This window comes from Egretta garzetta, unplaced genomic scaffold, assembly GCF_000687185.1.
Source record: "Egretta garzetta isolate BGI_Z169 unplaced genomic scaffold, ASM68718v1 scaffold29, whole genome shotgun sequence".
In the NCBI taxonomy this organism is placed as follows: Eukaryota; Metazoa; Chordata; class Aves; order Pelecaniformes; family Ardeidae; genus Egretta; species Egretta garzetta.
Genome location: NW_009260796.1, coordinates 1,110,979 through 1,119,912, shown reverse-complemented (window position 1 = coordinate 1,119,912; position 8,934 = coordinate 1,110,979).

Sequence of the window (8,934 nt, the reverse complement as noted above, 5' to 3'; positions counted from 1 at the left end):
TTCAGGAAAATTTGATCAAGTATTAAGAAGGATATTGCATTGAAACTGAAATTGTTCCTATTTAAAAAACCAAACGTGAAAAAGCCCCCCCAAACCAGCAAGGGCAGAAGCATACAATATTGTCCATGTTGATGGTAAACCTTCCTTCTGGTCAAAATATGGAAACCAGTGCGCTATAACTATGTTTACTGTATAAAGCATTGCCACACTCTCACTGGCAATCTGCTGCGCTTGTGGTTTCATTGACACCAGTGGGAAGCTGGGAGCTGCTGTAAGCGTAGCGCTTATCAGGCAGCGAAATGGCTTTGCCCTGCTCTTATTGTGATATACAGGCAAAGAATAGTTGCTTGAAAACGTCTGGTTAGTACAGTGCTTTTCAACAGTTTCTGATCTGTTTTTTTCTGTAATGGAGGTGTAGAGGTCTTTATGAAGAATTCCTGCACAGGAGAAAACACCTTTCTTTTTCTTAGCTAAATACTGATATGCAAATCCCTCAGAAGTAATCCACACGTTCTCAGGTATCTGCAAAACCGCAGATCAGGTACCATAGGCACAGCAAGTTTATTCTGCAAGGAGCTGTCATTATCACGGCTTGCTCTTTTATGTGGTTTGTTTTTTTCTCCCTTTAATAACTCTTGCTATTTTGCATGTATATGAGGCCTAGAAGCCTCCCCAATTCTAGGCCTTTGGAGAACATCTATATTTAAATTTGGCATTTCTAAGTCAACTACACATTTGCATCAGATGTTTTGCCATTAGGCAAGAGTTGCAGGTTGGCAACAGAGTTGCGGCATGCAAATTAAAAACATTTTAGGCTTCATCTGGCTGTCAGACATGCTGGGAATTGCTCATCACCTCTGTTTCGCCTTTGCCCTATCCCTGCAGCACGCTGGTAAGACCCAAGAGCTGCTGTCTCTCACCCAGAAGTGTTTGTGGCTGCTATTCCGTACTTCGTCCCCCATTCTGAGCACGGCCTTCGTGCTGTAAAGCGCTGCCCAGCATAGGACCTTGGCAACAAGAACCAGGCTGGGAGGAACCCGAAGGTCATTACGTCATGACTTGGCCCATTCATTCCTGAAACAAAATGTTATTTGTTAGCTTTGTCTAGATGTATGCAAGCTCAGATATTAGCATATATTTCTAGTCATTTTATAAAAAGCTTTGTATTGCGATACAAGGAACCTATGTGCTTTTTGACCAGACAAATGCTGATACAAAATTTGGAAATTTTGACACTGTGTAAATGACAACTGTAAAACGCAACTTTTAAATGCATAAAACCCCCTGATAGCTGAAGGTCAATACACGGCAGGTAAGCTCTTTTGTTTTCTCTTTGGTAGGGAACTATAATTTCAGCTTAGAAATTTAAGACCATAAATATTACATAGTTTAATCAGTCTAAACACCTATGTGCAACTAAAAGACTCTTGTAGATTCCACTGTATTCTCCCAGCCCCCCAACCATCTGCTGATTTGTAACATGGGGAGAATCTAGCTTTCTGCTTAAACTATTTCTGTGTGGACATGGATGAGATTCGTGGTGATTTAGGATGTGTCTGTCAGCTGAACTTTTGTAGCCCTAGAAGCTGTACTCTGCAAATTGTACAAGTGATGCGGATTTGGGTTTGTCTCTCCTTAGGTGTTCGTTCTTTGTTATAAAACAAAACAGTGTCTTCATATGCAAACCGTTGGAGAGCACGCAAAGGTAGGAGGGGGAAAACCATAAATATTCATCATTCTTAATGAAACATTCATTTCTGCATGTTTAGTTGAAGGTAAATTTATCAAATATGGTAATTACATGAATTACAGCTAATAAGGTTTAAATCTTGTTCAATTTTCATGGCTTTGCAAACATGATCTATACATTTCACACAGGGAGAAGGGGAGGGAGGGAGAAAAGGGGATGGGGAATCACACGCTTGAGGCTCTTGCTGCAAGTACAAAGATTAAATATAAGCTGTGTAAATATATGTGAAAGTATATTAAAGTTTTAATGCTTCCAGTAATACATAGCTTTAATTACTATCACATTGAAAAGAGATTTTCAGTGATATATTGACTTCCATTTAAGTTTTATTAAAAAGTAAATTGCATTCTGCTTTGGTAGGATTATTCATTTGGCTTGATAAGCACAAAAATCGATGTCAGTGAAAGTATGTCTGAGCAGTCTGAAGAGATGAGTGCGTTCCGCAGGTGTCCCAGAATGTAACAGCATCTCGTGCTATAAAGTTAGCTGGAACGTGTCCGTGAATGAAGGAGCAGTGTCTGGGCAAGGTGAACAGCACTGGGTCGTACTGAGTTGAGGGCGGGAGCAAGAGCCTGATATTCGTGAGCAATCAGAACAATTTCTACTGCATTTTAAAAAATACAGTGTCAGAATTTCTGCAGCCCCTGGAGTTTTGGAGGTTTGTTTGGGTTGGGTTTTTTTTTTTTTTTTTCTCCTCTTGTGACTGATTAATTTACTGGAGAACTGCTTTATGGAGTAGTACATTTCTAAAAGATAAACTGCAGTCTTAAGATGGAAGACCCGTGTTTACAATTTCACCAGCCATTACCAATGCAAGGTTATGGATGAGACCTTGGAGCAGAGGCTGTAGAAAGCTGGGGAAATTACTCCTGTTACACGGCTGTTCCTAAAGGCCTACCTGGACTTAGAAGCCTAGACATGGAAGAAAGCTGCCACAAGAAAAGTAGCTCTGCAGCTCTAACGGCTCTTTTCTATCAGTCTGAGTCCGTTAGAGGAACGCTGCCTTAATTTCTTTTTCTCTCTCCATGTGGTCCAGCCACCTTCTGTTCTGCAAGTAACAGGATAAACCAGGCACCGGCTTTTGTTTTACAAACTCTGCAGCTCAATGACATTCTACAGCACATTCACAGCACAGCAACGCTTGCTTTTGAATCTAAAGCATCCAGAAATATGACCAGTGCACCACCAAAGTCACCGCTCGCCAGGGAGCTTGGGCTACAGGGCCATTTATTTGTGCTATTGGAGAATACAGCTATTAAACAAGGTGGGCATATATCCACCACACGTGGATTTTGATCTCCCCAGCAGTTGCTTAGAGCAGTGATTCAGTAGATAGAAAAAATAAGTTGCTATATGTAAAATATACATATATATTGGATTTTAGATATATCTTTACATATGTGTATATACGTGTGCACATATGTAAAACCAGCAAAGATCACAGTCCTTTGATACGTGAAGTACATGGTCATATACGTGAAGTATATGTTCACATATACAGAAGCAACTCGTCTTTCCTTTCACACCAAAGAAGAGGCTCCGGCATCCCAGGCACAATTATCTGAGCAATTATCAGAGCGGCGCAACTTCAAAAGCTGTGAGGGAAATCTGCTCTGCTGCCCTGGAGAACTTCTTTATCTGGGCTGATGCAAACTCCCGCATTTTCCCACTGCCTGTTGCATTCTCACACATCAGTGCATCCCTCCTTTATCAGCACCTCGAACAGCTGTGCTCTGCTCACAGAAGTCTCAGCTGCTAAGTCACAGAAAAATCAGCTCACAGTTCAATACTTACAAATTTTCCGGAGTGAGCAGAATGAACGCTAGAGCGCCTGGGAGAGAACAAGCTCGGCTTTGGGTTGCCTCAAAAGGACCTAAGACGAAAGTCAAGCAAAGAATAAATCAAGACACAGCAAAAAACTCGGTTCCTTCAGTCCTTCGCAGCATCCGAAAGATAAATTGTTTCTGAAAAAAAATGACAGCACAGGAAGTAACAAGGAAACAGATTTGCGCAACAGGATTTCCTGCCAGGAGGCTTCTGTCGCAGCCACCGGGACAGGGTAATTCGGCAACTCTCCTACTTACAGGAGTCTGAGGTTTCTGCCATTTATTAAGCTGTCCCTGGGGGCTTAAGTTTTCCATTCCTGAGCGAGCAGGGGATGCTTTGTAAATATGTTTCTCATATCCAGGAAATTCACAACATACTTCAAAAGGCACGCGTGGAGCTGCAGAAAGAGGAAGGAGCCTGGCTTTTTTTTTTTTTTTTATTGCTTTTATGAAAGTAAGTAATTCCCATGGTTTTTGAGAACAGCAGCGCGTGACACCCAGCCTCAGATCCATATCTCTGGATCCTTCCATTAAAGCTCAGGGTATTTTTCTTTTAGCTGTTCTCACAGCCGAAAGCTTAACAGAATTTGTCTAGGAAAAGCTATTACCTCTCCCTACACAACCCCACGTTTGTATTCCCAGGCTCTTCCACAAATTCAGCTTTAAGCTGTTGCCTTGAATAACAGAAGAAATCCATTGCTAGCTTTAAAACTTGTATTTTGATTTAAATTAGTTCAGCTTATAGCAAGAGAGGCGTATAGAAAATAACCTTTTCACTAGGTTTAGCTACCCAGTGCACATACCAGAAAGGAAATTCTCTTCCAAGAGTCAGTTGGACAACACCGTGCTATCTTCCATACGACTTTGCTGGGTGACACAGCTTCCATAAAATAGAATTCACCACCAGCTTCCATCCTGCAGTTCACAGCCTGTCAGGTAAGACATTAACAGACAGCAAAATTATAATTACAATTCACTTTCTTCAAAGTTAATCTTCCAGCGCTTGATTGGCACTATCCTATCTTCAGTTCAGGAAAGAAAAAGACACAAAAGAAAGAAGAAAAAACCCTTCCCAGCCTTGGGCTTTCCTATTTATACTCCAGGCCTCCCAAATTAACACCCACTCAATGGGCACACCTGCAGGAGCTTGATAATCAGATCTCTGAGCTGGAATTATTTTAACCTTATGCTTGCCTTATATTAAGCAAAAGATACAATGATTTCTCTCCTCCCCCCGCTTCTCTTTTCTTTAACACCTATTAAATCTCTCATTCCATACCTCCACTTTTCTGGGTCCAGAATCAACATGGCATCTCCACATGCAGCAGTATGTAAATGCTACTTTGTTCACAGTAAAGAGAAATAAATAAGTAAAATAAACAAAAAAGATGTTCTATGAGTATCTGAACGTTGATAAAGATTCTACAAGGAAAAGCAAATAACTAGGCCCAGGGAAAAGCAGAAAAGAGAATATGGCAAATCAGTATAATGCAATAAATTAAAAATATAAAAATAAATAATAAATAATAAAAAATAAATAACAAAATGCAATAAAAGAATTAAGGAATTCATCTGCCAGTTTATGAAAACGTGTGGTTAACCCTTCAGAGGATGCAACCGAATGCTCACCCTAGGGTAATTTTTAGCATTTTGTCTCAAGAACCGTGGATGGGATGAGCGATGGAAAAGGTATGCTCTGATCATGGCTCGGACAAGCTCTTCTGTGCCCCCAGTCAGGGGGGCTCCATGGGGGTCTGGCAGGCACTGGCACCTTGTGGGGGTTCTGCCAGCTCCCATCCCACACCGTGCACCAGTACAGCCATCAGGAGCGCTGGGAGCCCAGATCCCTAACCCAGTCTGCTCCTCCTTTCCTACCAGGGTACTCCCTCCCCATCCCCTGGGGGCGCGGGAGGGATGAGGCAGCGCCTGTTTATCCAGGGCTGGAAAGCCAGCGGGTAACGTGCATCCTTGTGGACACAGGACGTGAGCAGGGGGACCAGCAATTTTCCAGCCGCCCATTCATGACTCTAAAATCCATACCGTGCAATACTAGAACGTGGCTCTTGTCATCTCCCGCTCGCTGGAGGCTACCACGCTCGGAATGACGGCTTTAGGGCAGCAGCAGTTTAAACTGGCCCAGCACACGGTCGGCAGCGTACGCTTGAAGAGCTCCCTTACAACCGGCCGCATCTTGTGACAAATAGAAAAGCAAAATGAAGCGAGCTGTATTTTTGTTTCCTGGGGGTGGGTGCTCTGGGGAGGTGAGCGTGGGATCAAAATCTCTGAAGTGCTCCATACAAAGGGGAAGTTCCTAAACAAAAGATCCTTGGAGGCTGTCATGTTTGAGCTCCCAGCTCACGCTGAACAGCTTTTCTTTTCCTTTCTCCTTCCCAGAAAATACTACAGGGCTAAGCCGAGGCTTTCTGCGGGGCTTGTCGCTCGCTACCTGGGAGCACCACAGTTACAAAAATAAACACCACTGCACTCTGTTACTAATAATAAGACTAAGTAGGATGTTTAAAGAAAAACCATGGAGATGACCTGTCTCTTCTGTAAATGCTTCATCTCTCTTTTCCAAAGTGACTCAGTCTGTAAGCGGTGCAGCACCATCTATCCCACTGATCAGGCAACAAGATCTTATTTTTATGACATTTCCAGGGCTATAATTCTCTCATCAGCTCGGCGTCGTGCTTGCGCTATGCTTGACAGACGAAGGGAGTAGGTATTATTGCGTGAGGAAGGCAGCTGTATGCCACTCCAACTAGCTCGAGTACATTTAAAATAAATACGAATGGTGCACAAAATAAAAAGCATACGGCAAAAAATTGTTACGATATATTTTCTTGTAGCATTCTTGATTATATAAAATAGCAAGAAAGCAAGAAATGGAAAGACAGATCTTCCTGATATTTAAAAAACTGAAGCCCCAAGATTCCCACCTCCCTCCAGAGATGCCAGACCTGTTGGTATTTAACTTCCCTTCTGTAAAGAGGGTGCAAGGAAGTTAATAGGAATAGTCACTGATGTTTCCATTTGCATTTGGGTATTTATTTGAAATATTAGGTTTAATCTAAACTGCAACTCAAAAAGTTGCCGTTGAATATTGTCCCAATCATTCTCAGGTCATGGAAGAAAAAGAACGGCAACTGGTTCCAGAGCTTTTTAAAATTTTTTTTGTGTCCTTATCTATGTGAAGAGGTACCTGATGGACTGACCAGTGCTAAAAAAGCAGCCATTTCGTCTGGCCGGTATATCCATTGCTGGGCTGGTACCGGAGCCATGAACCAGTCCCTTTAGCACTGGAGCCCCGCTGTCAAGAACTGTCTTACTGGGGTGCATTGATTATGCCCTAGATCTGCAGAAGTACAGAAATACAGCTGAATTTGTAGTGCCTCTCTCAAACCTGCAAAGCAGTCAGCATATGCTTTATTTGTTTTCTTCTCCATTTTTTGCCACCGTTGTCACGGTTCAGGGAGACCTTTCTAGGTTTTTTGCTCATCCGTGTGTCCCTGATGCCAGTTTTGATCAAAGGCTCTTTTATAACACCACGACCGATCCCCTCCTGACACCTGTCTCATAGCCAATATTTATTCCTCTAGTGGAAGCCGTGTTAAGCCTAACTTGGGCTGTTCCCAGGCCAGGAAGAACAAGATGCGGAAAAGAAAGGTGCTTAGGAGACCCAGGGAAGCTTGATGCTCTTCAAAAAAAATCATTTTATATCATAAATATTGATCGTTAGCAAGAATGGCAAGAAGGATTAGAGACATTTGATTATTTATTCCATGTCAATTGTACAAACATTTAAGATTGCACTTAGGAAAAGCAAATCAGTACACAGGTTTAGCTGTTAATATCATATCCATTGCTAAACCCCTCACCTTCTGCGTTAGGTGCATTAAAAATACGTCAAAGTCCCTCCAGGGGAGATCTTCTCTCACTTCATGTTTGATCAGTGAGAACTATCTACTTGTGGACTGACTAAATCCAGGTGTGGACCTTCCAGGTGGATGTTGCCTGAGCAATTCTATGCCTGGGAGAAGGTCCAGGTGAAGAGATGGGAAGCCTGCGGCACAAACTAATTGTGGGAAGGCTGGAGGCCGGTCGTTCCTCAGCATAAATTCAATTGGCCTACGTGGTCTGATATTTCCTTTTCACGAAGGGTCCACGGCTAAGCAAGAGAGCTGAAATACCTTCACTGATGTGTTTCTCAGAGGTGGAATAGTGGTAGGAGGAATCTCTAAGGCACATGGTTCATGTAGTATCTTGAGACCTGTACATCCATGTGACATCCTGGAAAGTTGAATTCAGCATCAGGTCTCTGGGGGTTTGCTACCTCAGATCCACAGTCTAGAACTTAATCTTTCATCCTGCTAACTAGATGGAGGATTTCTATGGGGAATATGCAGCAATTATATTGCAACTTTAAAAGGTTTCATTCTTCTGCGGGAGCGTAGGTTTTTTACTCAGAATGAGAGGCAGGACACGATGCTGGATTTGTCTGTTCCTGGAAGCTGCTGAGCATCCTCATCTTCCACTGAACTCGCTGTAAGTAGCTGTTGTTCAGCATAGGATTAGGCTTGAAGGAAGTGAGTGTAAAAAAAAAAACCAAACCACCCACAAACATTTGCATTTTGTATGTAAACCAGAGTTGGTGTCTGTATTAACAGAGGGAAAATGGTTCGCACTGTGAATACAAATACTGTAACGTTCCTCTGCGTTTTATCACAGGCAGAAGGGATTCTGCCTTTCCATTATTTGTAGAGGGCCAAATCCCACAACCCTCTTCCAAGTTCCCACTTCCACTGTGCTAAGGACAGACAGCCCTGCCTGGACAGAGCTCCTGTCCAGTAATTACGCTAGAATATTGTTGTTATTCCAGCACCGAAAGGCACCAGTGCTCTGCGCTGTGCAAAGAGCTGAGCAAAGGATACGGGGCATAGAATTCAGAGCATGCGGCATGCAAAGACTGTGGCAGGACGATGCAAAGAGAAGGAGAGGAGCATTTATCTGCGCAACTGAATGCATGCCTGTGAACACGCTCCAAAGGCACGAGAGCTGCCCCACAAGATGCTAAGGCTGCTTGAGTGCCAGTCTGCTCATCCCTCTGAACCCCAGATCCCAGTGACTGGGAGCACACTAGGGAACGCTGGAGAGGCCCAGTGTAAAACCCCCTTGTACCTGCCAAGGAGCTGGTGAATTATCCCCTTGTTTTGCTCTGTCTCGTCACACGCTTGGGAAACGCCAGCTTTGGTGACTCTACCGGCGCCTAGAGTGACCACCAAGGGACTCGGAGCCTGGGGCGAGAGCTGCAAAGGGCTCTAGTGTCCTACTTCATTGATATAGCATAATAAATACGTA